This window comes from Danio rerio, chromosome 11 (assembly GCF_052040795.2).
Source record: "Danio rerio strain M-AB ecotype USA chromosome 11, GRCz13ab, whole genome shotgun sequence".
NCBI classification, from domain to species: domain Eukaryota; kingdom Metazoa; phylum Chordata; class Actinopteri; order Cypriniformes; family Danionidae; genus Danio; species Danio rerio.
Genome location: NC_141031.1, coordinates 23,392,850 through 23,415,000, shown reverse-complemented (window position 1 = coordinate 23,415,000; position 22,151 = coordinate 23,392,850). Strand labels below are relative to the sequence as shown.

At 38.2% G+C, this 22,151-nt stretch overlaps 1 long non-coding RNA gene and 1 other non-coding gene across 2 annotated transcripts in view; both read right to left on the bottom strand.

Annotated features, from left to right (window-relative positions):
- Nucleotides 1–22,151, bottom strand: part of LOC147841777 (uncharacterized) — a 384,887-nt gene that overhangs the window by 344,533 nt on the left and 18,203 nt on the right. The window lies entirely within an intron of this gene.
- The window catches only part of LOC147834808 (uncharacterized), a 37,974-nt gene that overhangs the window by 11,919 nt on the left and 3,904 nt on the right, over nucleotides 1–22,151 (bottom strand). Inside the window, exons 2-4 of the transcript XR_015502588.1 lie at nucleotides 13,501–13,628; nucleotides 11,896–11,937; nucleotides 4,137–4,224 (exon numbers count right to left, since the gene is read on the bottom strand). This is a non-coding gene — a transcript (uncharacterized LOC147834808). The remainder of the gene's footprint in view (nucleotides 1–4,136; nucleotides 4,225–11,895; nucleotides 11,938–13,500; nucleotides 13,629–22,151) is intronic.

Below are 22,151 nucleotides of genomic sequence, written 5' to 3'. Positions count from 1 at the left end.
TCTACCTCATAAAATTTAAATTTGGACATGTACCTAATAGGACATATTAGGTAATATATATATATATATATATATATATATATATATATATATATATATATATATATATATATATATATATATATATATATATATTATAGTATATAAAGTATATAGTAGCAATATATCGCACAAAACTCCTTATCGTGACAGTCCTAGCTAAAAGATGCTAGTGAAAAGTCCCCAGCTAGGCAGATTATTAACAATGCTGAATATCATTATGCTTGCTGTAGCCATAGTACTGCAGCAAAGTTTCTTAATTAATAAACTGGAATAAGGGTATAGTTGGTAGCCATTTTGACCTAAAAAAATTGCAGCTTTTAATTTTCCATCGGTTTAAGTACACAGTGTAATAACAGAAGAGTCAAGCTTTAAATAGCAAAATTAGTGAGATGCTAATGGTCTAATTCGATTCAATGTTTTAAACTAAAAGTGCTGTCAGAGATGGTCTGGAATGAATACAAAAAAAAAAAAAAAAATTGTAAATCAAAACTGTTTAACTCTATGAGAGTTGTACAATGAGCCTATTTCCAAAAAATACATGGAGTGTTTCTTTAAAGGATGAGTTTAGTACTAAGAAAGTATAGGCAAAAAATAAAGGGAAAATCAATTTTTTTTCCAATTCATGATATTTAAATCTAATGCTATCATGTGCTGTAAATTCAATTTACGCTTCAAAAAAAAAAAGATGAAACAGATTTTCTGAAATCCAGAGGAAAATATCATGAATTTTCAGCTTTTCTGCATGAAAGCGTGTTGGGTGCACCACCTCAGCAGTCCTGCAGTCAGGCAATGACCCAAAGGAGAAACTACATTTACTGGACTGCAGAATGTTTCCACCCTGGTGAGCCGGTGTGAGTCTACAACTGCTTGAGTTTCATCAGCAAGATTCCAGTGCTCAGGGCCTCCCTCAGCACGGCTCACATCGAATCAAAACCAACACGCTGTAGCATCTTTGAAAGAGGCCTTGAGGAAAGAAGCTCACATTTATATGCTTCTTTAACTGTCCTGATTCTTCAGCTCATTATCTATGTTTTCATCCACCTATTTGTATGCACATACATTCTGGTATATTGCATTAGGAACTCTTAATTGAAATGACAAGATATGTATAAATTCTGAAAATGCACATAAAAGGTAGTAGGATAAACTTTTTATCAGATAAGTAAAAATGTGCATAAACTTATGGAAATGTATCTGTAAAAATCAAGTGATTTTGTAATGACATATCTTGTGACTAGAGTTGGGTAATGTTTATCAATTTGACATCGTAAGATGTCTGGAACATCACGATAAATGACGGCATTGTCGTCTAAGGTGGTGGTGAAATCATTACGAATAATTAATTAATTTATAATGAATTAATTATTTGTAGCCTTCCATTTTAACTACCTGACCCACATGGTCTTTGTTTTACACATAACCAAATCATAAATAAATTAGGATAAGTTACACACAAATTACCACCTGTCAATCCCCAATTCCCGCAGGACTCTGGCATGAATAGGCACTGTGATCTGTGTCATTATAATGGCGTCAACAAACTTGGCGGAACCAAACAACAGTATCTGAGGTATTTGAGTATTTTCACTAAAAGTACTAAGTACACACGTGAAAGCAAAAAATTAAAGCAGTGTACTGATGCTGTGACAAGTTTCATGATATATTTAAAAGACCGAAGAGTCATTAGATAGAGACAAGATTAAAAAGAAGACATGCACTGCTCTCTGGGGTTTTGTGCTCAAAGTACCCGCTGCCTATTGGAGCTCAGACGTGCACATATGCTGCAGCTCATGACTAAGTTTTTGTGTGTGTGTGGTCATGTGATGTGCGTTTTCAGCAGTATGGTGTGAAAGGGGGGCTTTTCAGAAATGCTAAATGAAACAGTGTGGATGGGGATCATTTTCATTCTAAAATGCCATTTTAAAACTAAGGTGTATTAGTGTAAATGGGGCCGTGTGTATTTATCGCGTGCGGGTTGCTGCTGCGACGGGGGCGGGGCAGAGGATTGTTATGCCGGCTCAGCATTGTGATGTCTAACGGCCATCACCGATGGCATTGTCTATCGACACAACCCTACATGTGACAACACAAATGCGTGCGATAGGACAGTATTAATGAACAAACCAGTAAACTCACCACATTGCACATTATCTGAAATATATAATTTCTGTTTTGGTCATTTTGATACCCTTTAGCCAAAAACCATCATCAAATTGGATCAGTATTATAATCTCTCAGAACTGTCTTGAGCGGCTTCGCTGCCAAAAAGCAGTCTCACGCCTCCAAAGACCACCATACATTCATTTGAAGAAGCATTTCGGCTTCTGATTTCGAGGCACAAGTAATTTCTTATATAGACCATTTTGAAGGAAGTTTAAACAAAAAACAATAGTCCTAACGTATTTCTGTTTCACATTTTTAATTTCCATTGGTTTCGAGAATCCCACAACGTCTACATATTGATAAATAACGCTATGATAGTAATTTTAATATTAAGTTATGATTGAATTGCCTCTTGTTACAGTTATAAAATAGTTTGACAACAGGCAGGAAATGTTCATGAGCCAATAACATCACTTCATTGAAAAGATCTATAAGAAAAAGGGGCTCACAGTGGCTTCTCCAGCCACAGCAAACCCCATTTTTCCTTTTTAGAATGGTCTCCAGAAGTGTCGGGTAAGTTTCTTTAAAAAAGTAATAATTACAAATTACTTACTACTACTGAAAAATTGTAATTTGATTACATTACTAATTAATGTAAAAAGTAATCAGATTACAAATATCTGATTAAAAAGCACTGCAGTATGGGAGTGTTCTGTGTTTGTCTGAAGTAATTAGTCTACCGAAACATGTATATTCTTTACAAAGCAGATCGGTCAGCTCTTGTCACGTGGCTTGCGGTTTTCAAATGTGTGCAGCAGGAAAATGCAAGCGTGCACAATATGCGCTCCCAATATGCCCCGCACTTGCCACATACCTTCATTGGAAATAAGATGCAAAATGTGTACGGTCCCAAATGCAGCTACACTTCTCTTCACATTCAGAAGTACATTTACTCCAGATTTTGCACAAAAATCTAATTTAGCCTATTTAGGCTGAGTTGGGGCAGCATGTTTTTGGCCGCTGGTGTTCTCCTTGTCGAGGAGTATTGTTGTAGAATGCTTTTTGTTCAAGTGCTTGAACAAGTTACTGATCGAGTTAAAAGCAGTTTAAAATTCATTAAATCTGGGCATAAGCTGCATTTCACGTTAATTTTTAGTTTTTACACTCAATGAAATCAGAACCATGTCTGTATTTCCACTTCAGCAACCATTTCAGCTGACGTTCTCCAGCAATTTAAAAGCGCATGCTTATTAAGTGATGTTGATTTAGAAGAAGCAGGTTTTCTTCTAAAAACTATTTGTAATATAAGTAAAGCAATTACATTGACTTTAGTAACTGTAATCAAATTACACAAATTAAAAAAAGTAATTTGTTACATTACTGCATTTCCCAAAAATGTAATCATTACTGTAATGTAAATGTAAACCCATTACACCCAACTTTGGTCACCAGTTTATCAGGAACTGAATATTTTGTTATCTTTGACTCATTAGATGCAAGCGGTGCTCACAAATATTTTATGCTACAATTGCACAGAAATTTACCATAAATATGGACTATCATTATGTGTTATGATGTTGTGTTCTTAAGAGCTTGTCTTCTCAGATGCTGCAGTTCCAGGTAGAACCAAATTCTTATTCACAGCCAAAAGTTTAGCACAACATTTGGAATTAATTCTATTTACTACTCGCTCAGCAAAAGCCATACTTTCCTAATGCAATTCTGACAAACTTTTCAAAGTTCAGATTCAACAGTGTACAGGCTGTGAATACAACCAAACCCCATCCATCAAGCATTTACGCTAATTTCTGGATTAATTGACAGTTTCGGTCAGTAATTATGGCTGGGATTGATATTTTGAAGACATAATGCATCAAAACATGTTGATTTGTGATTATTCCTCCAGACAGAGGTCCAAACAATCACCACAAACAAGTTGAAAGCGTTTAAATGTCTCGCTTGCCATCTTTATTCTCCATCAAAACACTGACCTGCAGGAAAGGCTCTGTCATCAGCAGTGTGCGGGGAAAAATGCTTGTGCCTTTCCGCTGTTATTTCGGTCCTATTTAATGGATCCCACTGTTTGCAGATAAAAAGGAGCCATTAACAGAGATGCAACGTACACAAACAAGCAAGCGCGCAGACAATCAATCGTTATCCACTCTCCAAGTTGCAGCAGAATTTATACTTCAAATGAAGAAAATTCTCTCAGGATGATACTTTCAGGACACACAGGCAACCGCAAATGAGCACCTGCTCGATGTTTCTGCCTATAATGGATGGAAACTTGAAGATTTGACATTGAGCATAAACAGCGGATCTGTACATTTTGCTGATTTCTATCTGTCTAATGTGCTGCGTCTCAGCTGGAAGGATAAACAGAATATTTTCATTTGGATGAAACCACATGTCTGAGTGTGTCACGTGTCTTGCAACTGCAGCTCTATCTAATGGTAATTGTTTGTCTGCCCATGGAAATTGTCAGCTTTAGCTGTGCGGACAATGTCCAACAGCTGCTGTTTACTAGCGGTCAAATAAAGAGCATAATGGTCCAGACATGACTGGGTTCATGTATTCGTAAGCACTAGGATTATTTTGAAGGTACTAGTAGGTGCATCTCATTTATTACAATTAGGAATGCACCTTTTTTTCAGTCTTCTAAATATTACCTGTTGAACAAAACAAAAAGTGAAAAGGTTGTGGGAAAGTTTTTGCTTCATGGCTGTGCTGTTTCATGGTTTAAGCCCGGCTCACGCTGGGAGATTTTTAAAAATCATATATGATTGTAGCTTGTCAGGCTGCACGAACACCATTCCCATGTCACACTGTAAGATCTCAGTAGTCAAAACGTCAGACTGAATGAAAATCAAGATGCGCCAAACATAGACACGCAAGAAAAACAGTCTAACCATCCAAGACGTTGTGGTCATCCATCCATGATATTCAATAAGACGCATTCTGGAATAAAACCTCACAGCAAACAAACAATTTGTAGCATTAATTTTGCTAAATACATGAATAATAAAACCAGAAAAACACTGCTTTGACAATTCCCCATAGTAGTTTTCACACCGTTTGCATCATCAAATTGGGTTCTCCTATAAGTTCTTAGTTTGACGCTCGTCATAGCTCAAGTCCCACTCCAGCAAAGTGTCTGAAATTTTTTGACACTATCAGAACTTCATTGCAGGGAAATTCTGATTGCAATGGCCATTCAGCGGCTGTCGGTGAACATGTCAAAACAATGAACAAAGATCATAGATTTTAGCCTAGGATTATAGGAATATTTTAGGATTTTCCAAATTTATCTCAGATGACCAAATCTTGCTGAAATCAGTGTGAGGAGGGCATTAAGACAGTGGTGAAGCTACAGAAAGGCCCCAATGGTGCTTGTTTTGTGTAGCAAGACCTTCAGATTCAAAGATTTAAAGATTTCTCTGACGACTCCACGCAAGCACAGGTTGTCAGATTGATGACACCAATAAGAATGTGCCTGACAATCGATTTAAAGGCTGATTTAAATCATGTTCTAATTAAAAGCAACAGCATGTGACAGAGGAAATATATTTTGCAAATTAACAAGAGCTTTTGTCCTATAACACCTAAAATTTATAGAATTTAGGCTTCTATTTTTTTTTACAACTGAACAACAAAAAACTGACAATGATCACCTCAGGTACACCAGATGTTTTGTTCAGTGTTAATTGCAAATAGTGTGAGTTTAAACGCCATTTACCAAACATATATTGCCATATACTGAAAGCAGCAGCAGATGGTTCACCTCAGAACTTGGAAATAAATTTAGAACTGTTACTCTGTGCAAGCCAACAATATCAGCATTTGATTCACTAGTTACATTTAATAATGTTAAAGAGGTTTAATATGTATTAATTAGATTATAAACCTAACCATCTTGCTGAAGAGTGCAGTAAGTGCACTATCCTGTGCTACTAATGGCTTTTTTTAAATTTCTGTCATGTTTCATCTGGTTCAAACAGCCAAAATGCTTTTCACTACAAATCTCGTCATGTAGCATATTGTTAGGACACAGGGTAACAATGTAACCTGCTCACCTAATGTTTACATTAATAATATTTATATTATTTGAAAATTAATAACCACCTTATGTGGAACTCTGTGGAGGTCGCTTTTTTGGTCACGGATGCATATATTTCATTCATAAAGGCACGCATTTACCACCAAGGTAACTGAAATAAAAGGTTGCTGAAATATAATTGGCTAATTTGGCATTGGGCGGGTTAAAAGAACCAAAACAAGAACAGACGTTCCAGCACGCAAGTCCCATTTTCAAAGCAAAGTAACTGACTATAGCATTGTTTTTCAGATAAACCGTTATGTTCACTTAAGCATGTTTCTGATATTGGCAAACATATTATAACATTTTTTATGCTTCAGAAGAACCAAAAACTAAATATATGTTGCACCTTAAAAGCAATCAATCACAGTACATATTATTCAGATTCATCGTTTGTGGGGTGAAAAATGTAACTATAATGCCCTACAAAAACAATACAAGCTTTAGACATGTTTTCATAAGTCTGTTAGTTAAACTAAACAATCAACAAATTTCTTTTTTCACAAGGCAATTTACTGTAATGACTGCTTTTTTCCCCACAGTGGACCGTTAAAGAATAAAACACAAATGTCTGACATTAAAACTCCTTGTTTCCAAATATTTGTATCGTTGTACATGTTAATCGAATAGGATCATTGTCTTTGTGGGAAAAAAAGACCAATCTTGTATGCATGACAATAATTCTTCAAATAAATTAAAAGTAGTAAGATGGTGATGACTAAGGCTGGGCAGACACCACAAGATAATCAGGCTGACTATGAGTTGATTTTTCACTTTCCAAAAATCTTGGGTAATTTGGGTAAATAGGTTTACAGTTTTGGGGGTGGAGGTTGGAGGGTCATGTGTTTGTCAATTCTGTCCTTTCAGTAGGACTAGCAAGGAGACTCTATAAACATCCGTGTCTGATTTCCTCTTGCAACTGCCTGTTTATGCTCCCCCTTTATGTCTGCATATTTGACAGAACATTTTACGTAATTTACATTGACTTTTATTTGGGCAGAGTGAGAGCGTGAGAAAGATTTGAAAAGCACGTACAGGTCAAAACTAATTATTTTGCTTTGTAGCACTTCAACAATTTAGGAGCACCAACCAAAAATGATTGAGCACCATTTCAAATAGTAAATTATTGGATTTATTATGAAGTGGCGCAGTAGGTACTGCTGTCGCCTCACAGCAAGGTCGCTGATTTGAGCCTCGGCTGGGTCAGTTGGCGTTTCTGTGTGGAGTTTGCATGCTCTCCCTGCGTTTGCGTGGGTTTCCTCCGGGTGCTCCGGTTTCCCCCACAGTCCGAAGACATGTGGTACAGGTGAATTGGGTAGGCTAAATTGTCCATAGTGTATGTATGTGTGCGAATGAGTGTGTATGGGTTTCCCAGTGATGGAAAACATATGCTGGATAAGCTGGCGGTTCATTCCGCTGTGGCGACCCCAGATTATTAAAGGGACTAAACCAAAAAGAAAATGAATAAATGAATTAGGACAAAAATCAGAAACAATTATAACTAATTTTGTGCGAACAGTGATACTTGTGCAATAATTCCAAAATGAATGTCTAACAATTTTAAAATATTAATGATGACAATGATGACAATAATACTTTTAATGAAAAACATTTCTTATTATCATGTTGCTTAAAATGTGCTTGAATGCAAGTTATCTGCTATGTGAAGTCATACTGTTCCATTATGAAAAATAAACCTATGGTTTGCTTTAAACAAAAATTAAGCATTGCAGAAAGAAATGTCCATTTTGCACTACTGTTTTTATATGCATGTCAGTTTAATAAACAAATAACATTTCTGCTACAACAAAAACGTAGGATTAAAATAAATCATTCAATTCAATGCTGAAAGCTGTAAAGCAGTAATCAGTAATTAAATAGAAAAATAATATGAATGTCAAGAAAGAACGGACAAAAGAAAGTAAGAAAAGTCTCACTTCTACCATTCTTTAAAGGTTTTTCTTTCAGTTTGTGTCAAGTGCTCATCTCGTTATGAGCTGACTTACATTTTTCTGAAAAATTCTGAACAAAAAAAAAAAAACATAACAGATTGCACTACAACCATTATATGCAGTCGCACAAATGCTCCCAAATGTATTAAAAGGCTGCACAGATGAAATTTCAGGCGCACATTTTTTTAGTAATTGAAGTGCAGTACAGACATGTAAACATCTTAAACAAATACCGTTTTGTAGTACTTTGTGCTACATTTTGTGACAGAATGCACACACGGCAGTTGTCAGATGTTTACCTCAGTCGTACCTCAGAGTTTGTCACAAAAAGTAAGTGAATGAAACCCAACAGTGTCTGACAGCAGAAGTGGCTTGTTGCTTGAGAGTTTGTATCTGCCATTGTCTGTTTGCGCGCATAGTATGAGAAATTAACTGCAGTTGAACTTGCCGCAAAATTAAAACAATAAAACGGCCAAAATCACATATAGTGCCATGACAAACAAACTATTTTTGCATAAAACACTGGAGGAAACTAGCATCGAATGGTGACAAATTAACATTGATTGAATTATGTATTACAACATTTAAACGGGGACATTAAAGGAGCATTCAAAAAGTAATGTAAGCACCTTAATCATTATTCAGATTAAGGCAAATAATTAGATCACTGACGTCCATGTAGACATAAACACTGTGGGCTAGCAAAGTAAACACTTAAAATTTTGGTTACTTTAAGAGTGTCCTAATCTGCTTGGAAGAACATTGGAAATGCTTCAATCCTGAATTGTAAATATTCAACTGTTGCCCATGTGAGAAAACAGCATGAACATTTATTGTCAAGTCTTAAGAGATGTCCTGTTCACATTCAGGACTGTGGTCAAAACCTGTTGGTATGGGATGTGCTGTCTTTGTCACATGATGACAGTACCCTCCACAAAATATAAATTATTTTGTCCTCAGATTTGTGGTTTTAATTTATTTTATTATTATTATTATTATTATTATTATTATTAATCTTTTAAAGTGTACCCAGCCTAAGTGGACAAAAAACGATTAATTTCAAACATTCTGGTGGCGGCTGGGTTTATCTTTTTGGTCTTAACTCTGAAATTGTTCCCCCATACCGGAGATCCAGCTGCTGCTATGTCTTCACAATAAAAATGCTATACTGGAAAATACTGTGTCATCATGATGTGACCAGATCACAGATGTCCTCTAGCTTTAGCAAAGCAACATGTAATTCCACTGTGATCTACATGTGTTTGTTTGGGCTTGTTTGAATCAAGACCACCTGCTCTAAATAAATATGTAATGATCTAAGGTTTACTAATATTTATTCAAGCTACAAACCAAAACATGGCCCAAAAGCAACATGGGATTTAGCCTACTGTTGTACTTACTACTGTTTGGTCACAAGTCGCTACCTGAAACCATAATGATGTTATGCATAGTTTTAAAAAACTATGTCTGTCACATTTTGTTGCAGATATCTTTGGCATTTTTTTTTTTTTTTGGACTAAGTGGTCAAAGCAGTGCTGGTGGTTTTATCTTGTTAATTTTAAAATAATGTAGGCCGCCTATTGTTAGACCGTAGTTCACACATTTCCCCACGTTTCACAAGTATCACTCACTTAAAAGTATAGTTCATTTCCTTGCCATGACTACATACTCAAATAGAATTTTGAGTATGTAAGAAACTGGAATTTTATGAATTAAAGGGACACGAAACAAGTTATTTTGAAAAATGTTGAAAATGTTGGATCAAGTACAAATCACTAATGCTTGCTTACAGGAAAGCCACAAACATTTCAACCTCTTACAGTACCTCCACCTGCTCCTAAAGGTCTATAGCCCTCCAGGAGACTCCGATCAGGATGAGGGCATTGCCTTGTGGTGCAAACGCAGAGAGGCTATAATCACTTTTCATAGTCTTTTCATTCAATGTTTCTCGCTGGTGGTATGATCTTCCCATTACCACTTGAACTGCGGATACACCGGTATACGTCAAACAACTAAAGACCCATCTCTTCAGAGAACACCTGAACGCCGCAGAATAATACTAAAACCACCAATAACATGCCCGTAGCCAGCCTGGTAAAAGGGGTGGCTCTTTTTTCTTAAAAGGTGAACCTTTTTATTTGTCGCATTTTCTGTTTAATTATGATTTTAGTGACATTTTAAGCACTATTTTTGCTGGACTAGCTTGTTGGATGTCATAACCACATATTTTGCTGTAAACATTTCCTACAGATTTAGAAAGAAGAAATATGAAAACAATACTTATTTTTGAAATACAAATGTATTACTTCATATATTATTGGAAAAATAAAATTAATCTGTTAGTTTTAAATAAAAAACTGTAGCCTATTGTCAGTTAAATGTGGCCAGCACATTTAACTTTCCTCAGTCACTCTGAACCGACAGCAAATACAGGATTCAGCTTGGTGTTAAAGCCTTATTTTAAGGGTTATTTTCACAATTTATGATGGCTTGGCTATGAAAATATTTCAATTTAACTTATGTATTGGACAATTTAATTTCTGGACCTTTGTCAGTGACAAAGTCACTTTCTAACCATCCGAACCCCCTGGCTACAGAGCACTTTTTAACTCTCTCTCTCTCAAAATAAATAAATAAATAAATAAAATTGCACTAAATTCTCTGAGCACAAACAAGTTAATTTCAATAACTAGCACTTCTTGTATGTATTGCCTCATCTTGTTGAATCACTGAATACCTCCTCAATAGTAAGGCCATACTCACACTATGTACAGTTGCCTTGAACTAGGCCAAAGCACGCTTGTCCCCCCTCCCGTCTCCCCTAACGGCCCGCACTCACATTACATTCGGGACTGGGCACGCTTATGTCATCGATGATGCACTGTTTAGTAGAGAAGCACTCTTGCTCAGCACAGTGGAGATTTCTAGTTATATTGTTTTAGTCGTTTGGGATGCAGTGACACACAGTCAAATATTTCGCCAATAGATAAGCCACTTTTGATGCTCATAAACATTCTAAGTCCTCGTGCTGCAGGAATGAGGAGGTCTGCTGAAGGTGCAGCTGTGGTGCAGTGAGGGGTTTGTGTCTTTAACAAACGACGAAAATTTGTGTTCATTGAACGGTAAGAATGATTAGTAAATCCATTTGAAACAGTCCCGTCTTGCTTTCAGTTTCGGGCTTAGGTGCGTTTTGCACTCACACACAAGCGTACCGCGTCAAAGCCCAAGTGAACCGCACTCAGGCACACCTCTTCCAACCGGGCCAGGGCCAAGGGAACCGTGCCTGAGCCCAATTCAGCCCACTCACACTTCTCAAACGATCCGGGAAACGGGCCTGGGCACGGTTTGGATAGCATAGTGTGAAAAGGCCCTAAGTCACCTTGGACAAAAGCATTACTAAATCACCAAGTGTAAAATGTTTAAACCAGCAACCATTTGCATCCATAAATAAATAAAACAATTGATGTTCACAAAACAATTGATTCTTTAAACTATTTCCATTTGTGTTCCAAGAGAAATAAAAAAAAACCAAACAGGGTTGGAACAAGTGGATGAAAGGTAAATAATATTTGGTGAACTTTTTGGTGAATATAAAAATGGAAATACATTTGTAAAAAATATAAAAAATATTCATATAATGTGCATTTTGCTAATTCTAATGTGATCTACAGAGACTGAGAGTAAACAGTTTAGAATAGTCACATTTACAGGGCTCAACAATGAGGACAGGTTTTTTACTGGCCCCTGTCGTCCAGTAACGATGAGCACGTTACATTTTTTTTTTTTTCGTAACCTGCTAACAACCAGTACAGAAAAATATGGCAATATGGCAGCAACATCAAACTATGAGGCTAAAAGAAATTGTCGGTTTCTAAAGTCTTGGAAGCAGACAATTACATGGGTAAAAATTAAGAAACTGAAAAAAAAAGAAAAAAGTTGTCAGTATGGCAAGCCATTTTTATGAAAATAATTTAGAATTGCAATAAAATACCAGCATATTTTCCATACTGCTCTTTTGTTTGCATAAAAATTTAATTTTGCTCATTATACATTTATTAACATTTTAAAAATGTTGAAATTCTAGATTCACAAGCATTATTAAAATATGTGGCTAAGAAATAGCTATTAGCTATCATCAGTTAAAATGGGATTTTATAACTGCTTAATAATTGAAGTACTAAAATAGTCCTAAACCCCATAATCCATGAAATTTTTCCATTAGGAAAATTGGTATGCCCTTTCAATATCCATCACTTAAATTATCAACCATTCTTTTTTCAGAGACCAGCAGTTGCCTGAGTCTCCACATTGCATGCATGCACAGTAAATGTAAATAAGTGGCATTCATTTCAACATAATTAAAACAGGACTGGTAACAAAGTATTAACCTCTGTATTACTACAAAAAGTTACAAAAATAAAATAATTGTGTGATGTTACTGGTGGTAAACACACTGTCAAAAAAAATAAATAAATAAATAAAAAAAAGAGTTAGAATTTGTTTAATTCATTCTCAGCTAGGTACTGATAGAACTCATACAACAGAGAAAAATCACTTCCCTGTACCAATTTTAGGCAAGCCTATTTATTTTTTTCTGAGCTAAATGGGACTTAAGGGTCTCTCTGACTCTCAGAAAATAAGGGAAACAAGAGATTTGTGAATGTATTTTGTTGAAGTGATTATTCATGTTCCCTTGTTGTCCATTCAGAAACAATGAACCAGAAGACCCGATGTTCCTCTTGAAGAACAGCTATTACTTCAAAGTACTCTGCCTCTTTCAAATAAATGCTAATTATAGAATATAATTAGACTGTAGAAGAAGAAAGGTGCTCACAAAAAAGGGATAGAATTTATCATTCTGGTGTATTGTTCCAGTTTATAGCTCCATGCCATTTTATTTTATTAACATTTATTTTTAAAGATTAGTTTATTTTCTCAGTCTAATGGCTTTAAAGTCATTACAGACAATTTAACTTGTTTATATACAACATTTAATCCTTCTGTAAATAAAAAAAGTAGAATGGGACTTGATTTTGTTAATTGGGAAATGTATCTATGAAAGTCTTCTTGTCAGCTGAAATGTAAAGCCATTACATTTTTTTTAAATTTACATTTTTATTAAAGATTACTAAGACAAAAACAACTCAATCTAAGGCTCATTTTAAAAACATAGCCCTATATAAATTTCTGGAGATTACAAATCGTGTAGCCAGAGGTACGTTTTGCTGCGTTTCATCTTTTAAAAACGAATGATATACGGGACAGTATGATGCCATTCATTTTCACACTTACCAGCTGACCACTTACCTTCATGTGGATAGCTTTCCCGCTATTACCAGTTTGCTCGTCATGTATGTCGACAGACTAGAAATGCAGAGAAGAGTTGACCAAAACGATGGGGTTCGAGTCCAGCGAAGAACGATTCCAGAAAGCAGCTAAGACAAAAATTAAAACCCAAAAAATAAATTAAACAAGTAAATAAGTAAAATCTGAAAAAGTGTTAAAAATTAGGCGAGGGCTTTTTTTCTGAATTGCCTTTTAAAACTGTCGATTGAGTTTAGGGAAATGGGAAGGTAAATCAATCGGTGCTTTTAAAAACACTATTGGCTGGGTTTAGGGAAGACAGCAGCCTGTTGTGGATTTACGCGAGAACAGCAGGTCCAAATGACACTCGAGAGAGAAATTTGAGATCTGAAAAAAAAAAAAAAAAAAAGGGTACACAACAGCCTCTTGAGGATTTGTGAAAACAAAGACTGTGAAAAAAAAATTAGCTCTTGAGATGTATTTGGCGCTGTATATAGCGGTGCGTTTTCAAAATGATCCTGGGTTGGACAAAAACGCTTTGCACTTGCTCCAAGTAAAAGGGTTTGTTGGGATTTCAGTGCCGCCTCAATTTCCTTACACATTTTCTGGGTTGTACGGATATTTTCACAAGATTTTATTCGCATGTATTTTAAAATTGAGATGTTTGCTAAAACATACTCCAGATGCTTGCTAGCTGAATTCTTATATACTGTATGACTATTGGATATGCAGGGAGCGAACTGATTTCCCATCGCAGCTCATGGACAGAAAATTATTGCATCAAACTCAATTGCAAAACATCCAAAAGGACCTTACCGGGCCTTCTTGAGTCAGCACATATCCTAAATGCTTCTACTTCTTTTAGACTTCTTCTTTTATAGGATATACTGCATTGGAAAAGCAATGCATTTCTTCAGGAGGGATGGTTATATTGCATATCATAAAAATACTTTCATGTTTTAAAATAAAGTGGTGAAAGACTAGACAGCATGTTTTGGTGTCTACATCATATTTAATTTAGAAAGAAGCTAGTCGTTAAATAACCATAAAACTCCCAGTTAAATAATTACTGTTTTGTTAGTTCGTTTTTGCATGTTCAAATACAGTAAGTGTCTGATATATTTAAGTCACTATTAAAGTCTTTACAATATTGTTTATGAACACATAGTACTTCACAACACTGCACTTGTTGTTGTGCAAGTTACTAAACCTATTAGTAGGGGTGTAACGATACACCAAAGGCACGTTTCAGTTCGGTTAACGGTTTTGGAGCCACGGTTCGGTTTCTTTTTGCTGTGGGTTTAGGGTTGCTGTCATTTTTCTCAGCAATGCTAAGCAACAATAGATTCACTTTATAACAAGAAAAACTAAACTTTTTTTTATTATTAACTTCACATCACATTTTAGTAAAGTCTGAATAACTGAGTAACAAAAATTTAATAAATACCTCCAATATAGACTAGTCAGAAAAATACTATTCTCTTTAGTGCAGCCATCTTAACTAAGTAAACTAAAATAAATAACTAGACTAGTAAACGATCAACAGGCTTGTCCTCTCTAAGGACATTTGAAATATTAAATTAAGTTTTCAGTTCTTCAAAAACAGCATATTGTCCTAATTCTCAAGTGAGAAGCTTGATCTCTGTGCAATAAATCTCTTATTATTTCCGTTTAAACAGAAACTGTACAAACATATTATAGAAATAATGTGTTTGTACAGTGTTTTTACATGACATTTTCACCAGTAAAATACATTGCAGTTTTGTCTGAAACTAATGTTATGGTTGTAGCTGTAAAGGTCGTATTTTTGCCTTCTGTTAGTGATGCGTGGATGGCGGTTAGGCTATATCCGCGGGTTCTGCGGATAAACCGCGGAACGGGTAATAAAAAAAATACATTATAATTAGCTAATTGCAGGTTGGTTGCAGGTGTATAGCGGGACATGGCTGTGGATCTGCAAAAAAGCAGAGTGGGCTTATTTGCAGAATGGGAAGAAATGAGATGGCCAATATTAATGGAGGAAGTGCAAGAGTAGCCTACTGTTTTAAGTTTCACTTAGAGGAGTGATCAGAGGAAAATCTGCCATCGTTCTGGGAGAAATAAGATCGCATATTTCCACGACTGCAACGCCTTGCGAGAAGAATCATTCCAATAACACGCAGTGCGAGCGAACGCTCATTCACTGTAGTCTGCAGCTGGCCGCATTTTGGAGGTGAGGCAGAGATGGCGCGGCCGCGCGGGAATATGAAAAGCAGAGAGCACTTTTTCCTTTGATCTTGTTTTTCGTGTATTTTGCTGACATGGTTATAATTTTCGCTGTTTTTGCTTAACTTTCGTTTGGGCAAAATAATTTTGCATTACTTTTGCCCTCTTTGAGACATTTTTTGAGGTTTGTACATTTTTATTTCAATTGATTTGTTATTTTGTTTTTTTTTTTTGTCTTTTTTTGTGTTATTGTCTTTCCCGACAATACTAAGCTTTACCTCCTTAAGTTCACACTTTTCTCAGAGTAAGGTGGATAGGGAAGATGTCGTACGACTTACATTTTGCAAAAACGTAGAAAATGTATTGTTAAAGACATCAGGTAAGAGGTGAACGTCATCTTTGTACTTATTTTATCCTACAGATCAGAATAGGGAAGAATGCGGCGCACTGCGCTGTAGGACTTTTTTTCTTTCCATCAGTTTTTAGCGAGGTAAGGGGTTATTCATGAATTATATTGTTTTGTTATATTTCTTTCTTTTGTTTGGCTTCACTGTCATCCCCCTACATAAAGGTTAACAAATTTTAGTTTGATACTTTGTTTGAATTTGCTACTTTATTATATTATTTTTATTAGTGTAAATATCTTTTTTTTGTATATATTTGGGCATTATTCTGGTTTCACTTTTGTACATTAAATCACTTTTGTTGGCAGTTCTGTTGTCTGTCTTTTGCTTACACCCTCACATTGTAAAATTACCATAATAATCCTTATAAGTAAGCTTCGGTAAAGTTATGACAGATAGGCGTGCGCTTTGTCTAAGACACAAATTCTATTCCTGTTTTCCATTGAAAAACAAAAATGTTCCACAGGCGACCTAAATGTGTCTGAGGGATCTGCAATCTTAATACTATGTAAAGCAGCCATCATACATTAACTGAGTGACCGCTCACTCAAGTCACATGACATGACATGCACTTGGAAAATACTAACTTTAGAATGTACTATTTAGAACAAAAGCTCATCATTACTAATACAATTTAATCAAATGTGACAAAGATGTTTAAATTGGTTTAATTAGTTAGAAACAAGTGACGTCAACCTCAACAATGGGCAGCAGGGGGCGTGAGAGTACCACGGTACGCCATGAGAGTTTCGCGTTACGTATCGGGGTTAGTGCATTGTGATATTTCGGTTCGGTTTGTAATATCGTTACACCCCTACCTGTTAGCCAAGATATTGTAGATTTATTTGTTTAAAGATTATATTTACTTGCATTAAATGTCCTGTGAAATTAAAATAAAGTATTTTATATGTTCAATTCCATCTGTTAGTTTTAAGGTTTGATTTTAATAATTTAGAATGATCTGGTGTGCTCACCGTGTCTAGTAAATCTGGTGAGCCTAAAAATAATCAATTTGGCAACTCACAAAACGATGACTTTGTTCAGCTTCCACCACAGCGGCTCCTTGGATTCAGGTAAATGCTTAACGTCGTAAATGCATAAATTCATTAGATTTGGCGTTTTACATTATTTTAAACACGTTTAGGTGCTGCCTGTCAATTAAACAACACTTTTATGTTCATTCTTGCTGTCAAAAATGGTCTAAAAAATTTAATGATAAACCGCTTTAAACTGCAGGTGCTGCCTAACGAGCGTGCATATGAAGGGTAGTTAAGATTTATCTGGGGAGTCAGATTTTTACAACTTTCCTTCACCTCCTTGCGGGCGTGCCCACGCAGTTTGCGCTATGCACTGGTCACTAATAACTGAAGAGCACACGGTTACAATTTGTCAAAAAAAAACAACAAAAAAAATTGGATATAAAATGTGTTTCAAAATTGGCCAAATTTTGACAACCCACCTAAGCCATATTTTACACACACAATGAAATTCAAAGCCACCCAATCTGGTAACACTGGGCTTCCAGCTACATGGTGCAGGTGATTGGTTGTGGTCACCTCAGCCAGTGAGCTTGCACCTCAATATTTAAATACCTCAGAGACCTCTGCATTGCGATTTCAAATAGCTTCCTCCACGCCAGCTCCACCTGTGCATACATTTACTACTTGGGTTACATTTATATTTTATCTCACAGCAATTCCCAACTTTTTGATTTAGTAAATTTGGACAATCTCACATGTACATTATAGCATGAGTTTCTCCTCCATAATTAGGTTTAGAGATAGGGGTGGGGTTTAATGACATGCCTCTGTTTAAAATTATATATACATCATATAAATTCATACTAATTACCCACTTTTTTTGACCATAAGTAAAAAGGTTCCTTGTGACATCGGGTTGGTTATATTTCCAGTAGCAGTGTTATGTACTCAGACAGGATGTTTTTACACAGCGGAATAAACTGCAAACTTATCCAGCATATCTTTTACGTAGCGGATGCCCATCCAGCCGCACTAGGAAACATCCACACACACGTCTTTGCACTGTGGGGGGGAACCGGAGCACCTGGAGAAAACCCACAGGAACCCAGGGGAGAACATGCAAACTCCACACAAAAATGGCAACTTTCTTGCTGTAAGGCAAATGTGCTACCCTCTGCACTACCACGTCACCCATTATATTATTATTTACAACCGGAATTGTCAATACCGTCTGTGCTCCACATCTGAGGCCTTCAAACGCCAATACCACACACAAATAAGAAAAAGATTCACACAACAACTCCTATCCAGTGGTGTAAAGTAATTAAGTAAATGGACTTCATTACTTTATCCAAGTATTTTTGGCTACTTTGTAATTGTACTGAGTATTAAAAATATAAGCAACTTTTACTCTCTACTTGACTACATTTTTGATTGAATGTATGTACTCTTTACTCCACTACATCTTTATCTACCACAGTACTGTATGCTATTTATGAGCTAAATCACGTGAACGTGAATTAGCAGCTTGCCTAATATCAGGTGTTTAATTACCAACATGGCTGTAGTCAATGATAAAGCGGAAGTCGCCACATTAAGCAGTACCACCACTGATGACCATCCATGGCTTATTGGAAAGAAATGTTTTCATTTGCCGATATGCAGAATGGCTCTTACAGGATGCAGTGTCTACTTTGTTTGCCACGAACCACAAAAATAAGTGCTATTAAGAATTTATCGTCAAATATGAGAAAACACATTGAAGTAATAGTATATTTATGATAGTATATTTTAGTATATATTAATTTAATGTAAATTTAGAGAATTAAATACAGTTACTGATATGGAAAAACCTGTTAAGCATGTTTTAGCTTAATTTTGTTTTTGTGTAATTTGAATAACTGAAATTATACATTTTGCTTTAGATGCATTTAGCTGTGACTTTGTGATGTATTTTTCATTGAATTGTAGTTTACTAAGTTGACACATAACACTGCTCCCCTTTGTTTAATTTTAATACAGAAAATAACATCCAAATCAATTAAAAAAACTACTCAAAAGTATTGCCCCCCTCCTTTTGAGACTGAGAGGTGAATCACATGAAAGTCAGGTCTGAATTATTTTTACTACGTTTTACTATTTTTTTTTTTTTTTTTTGTAAGTGTTTAAACATTTGAGTTTGAGACTTTTTGCTCTTTTTCTATCTATTTTGTTCTGCCATTTTTAAACATTGAGGTGTTCAAGTTAATTTCTATATTTGGAAATAAATTTGGTGTTCTTTGAGCCTATATTCAGTATAAGTAAAATACTTAAGTTCTTTTAAAATTGGATACTTTAACACTTTTACTCAAGTCTAATTAGAATTTGTGACTTGTAACTTGTAATGGAGTAATTTTTACAGTAAGGTATCTGTACTTTTACTCAAGTATGGTTTCAGGTACTCTTTACACCTCTGCTCCTACTACATAAAAATCCAATACACTGTTTATATTTGGCGCCAATTAATCTGGAAGTGATGACTTCGTTCTCTTTGACTACTTGGATGGAAAAGCTGCTTTATTCGCACTTCTTATATGCGATATTTTAGTTCCCCTTCGGGGGGAACTTCAGCACTATAAGTGGATTTGATTGTAAAATCCACGCATTGGGAGGTTCGGTTCAGAAGCTACTCGTCTGAAAGAGTATTGAACGGGCCAATTAAGAATGAATTGGCAGCGCAAGCCTGCGCAGGTGAGCGGCATAAGCAATCAACTGAGTATATAAGCTCACCTGGCGCAGCAGACGCTATCCTTTTCGCTTCAGAGACTTTCTGATCGAGTCGATGAGGGTTCCTCCTGCTGTGACCAGCGATTCTGAGCGAACGAGAGCATTCTCCCGGTCCAGAGTGTGTACACGCAGTGGCAGACGGTCGAGCTGGGTTTCTCCCTTGCCTGGCGTTCTTTGGGTCCGGTCCTCCAGAGCGGTGCGTATATAAAGTTGCAAACTTCACAGAAAGAGCAACACAGTCGTGCAGCACGTCCTTATCAGGACGGCGCTCCGACTGTGCGTTTCTGGATGCGGTGGTTTCCTGTCCTCGGATGATGGGTGCGGGCACTGTGTTACATGTCTGGGGGTCCAGCATGTTAATGCGCTGCTCGCGGGCAGTTCATGTCGTCATTGCGATGCCATGACTGTTGCGCAAGATCGCGGTTAGCCTTTGCAAAAAGGCGAACCACCCCAGTTGTCCCCTGCTCTGCAGCGGGCACTCGGGCAGATCTGAGGGTTTCAGCGAGAGATAATCCGTCGCCCACGGGCCCGCGGACCTCCCGCTCCTCTAAGCGCTCCATCCAAGCTTCGGGCGGAAGAAACGATCCGTCTAACAGATGGTAGCCCTTACGCCCGATGACACAGGAGACCAGATGTCCACCGCGGCATCGGAGGGTGGGCTTTCATTGTCCGATGATGATCCAGACCCGCTCGCCCCCTTCGGGCTGGTGAGCGCTGTCACTACGGATCCTGAAACGGACATGTTAGCCGTGCTTTCCCGGGCTGCTTCGGCCGTGGGTTGGAGATGGTTTATCCCCCAGCTCCGCGGCCGGACCGACTAGAGGGGCGTTTCCTTCTTCCCGGAGGTGCACAGTAGGCTCACGCGGTCTTGTAAAGCACTTTTTTTCTGCTCGTGCTGCGTGTTCCTCCACCCTAACCACTCTTGACGGTGAAACAGCCAGGGGGTATGTGGCGATTCCTCAGGTTGAGTGCGCGATGGCGGTAAATCCGCGCGGCGCCTCTTCTTGGCGGGGTCCGCCTCGTCTCCCATCCAAAGCCTGTAAGTTATCTACCTCCCTCGGAGCTAGAGCTTACATAGCTGCGGGCCAGGCTGCTTCCGCCTTGCATGCGATAGCCACCTACCAGCGCTACCAAGCGCAGGCGCTGGCCGAGCTGCACGAGGGTGGGTCCAACCCAGGCTTACGAGCTTCGCACCGCCGCCGACTTAGCTCTTCGGACTACTGAGTCCGCTGCGTGTGCGTTGGGGAGGACGATGTCCACATTAGTGGTCCAGGAGCGCCACCCCTGGCTGATATGCGCAAAGTCGACAAAGTCCGCTTTCTTGACTTCCCCATATCCCCAGCCAGGTTCGGCGACACTGTCTGTGAATTCACCCAGGAATTCAAGGCGGTGAGAGAGCAGTTGGTGGGTGATGTCTTATCGGCGGTCCGTAGCCCGCTCCGCCCGCCGTGCCATTCATACCTGCTCCTCGCCGAAGGCGCCCGCCTACGAGAGCTGCTCCGCCCCCGCACACGCCTAAGGCGAAGCGAGCGCGTCGGGCACCTCGGAAGCAGGCAGCCCCCCTGCCCAGAACGCCGCTAAGTCCGGCAACGGACCGCGAAGCGCCCCTGGGACAGGCCATCTGGAGAAGAGGGAACTTGCTCTTTCCCCGCTGGAGGGCGGGGCCCCATTTCTAACGGCACTTTTTACTGCCATGAAAACATTATGAAAGGGCACTTTTCACTCCCCAGATGTGACAGCCCGAAATCTGCCAGTCTGGGACGCTATGCTTTCTAGCTTGCAGATTCGGTGCGTTTCGCCAGTGGCTCACGAGCGCTGGGAGGACGGTCTCCTTTCTCCCACCCCTCGAGCCTCCCCTCCGGAGCTCGGGTTTGGAGTGAGAGCAAATATCTCACCTCCAGCTTTTCCGTGGGACCCGCGAGCTTCCCGGATCAGCACACCCACTCCGCGCTGCCCCACTGCTGGTACGTCAGCGATTGTAGCGATGAGTCCATTAGCGAGAGCTCTGCCTGCCTGGTTAGCGCGGGCCAGCTCTTCGCGGTGGCTCATACGCACAATCAGACTCGGCTATGCGATTCAGTTCGCGAAACGGCCCCCCAAGTCACGGGTGTGTATTCACCAGGGTCAGCCCCCTGTCCGCCCCTGTCTTGCGAGAGGAGATTGCTGTCCTCCTGGCGAAGGATGCAATCGAGCCGCTCCCTCCAGCCGAGATGGAGAGCGGGTTTTACAGCCCACGCTTCATCGTGCCCAAAAAGAGCGGTGGGTCACGGCCAATCCTAGATCTGCGCGTTTTGAACCG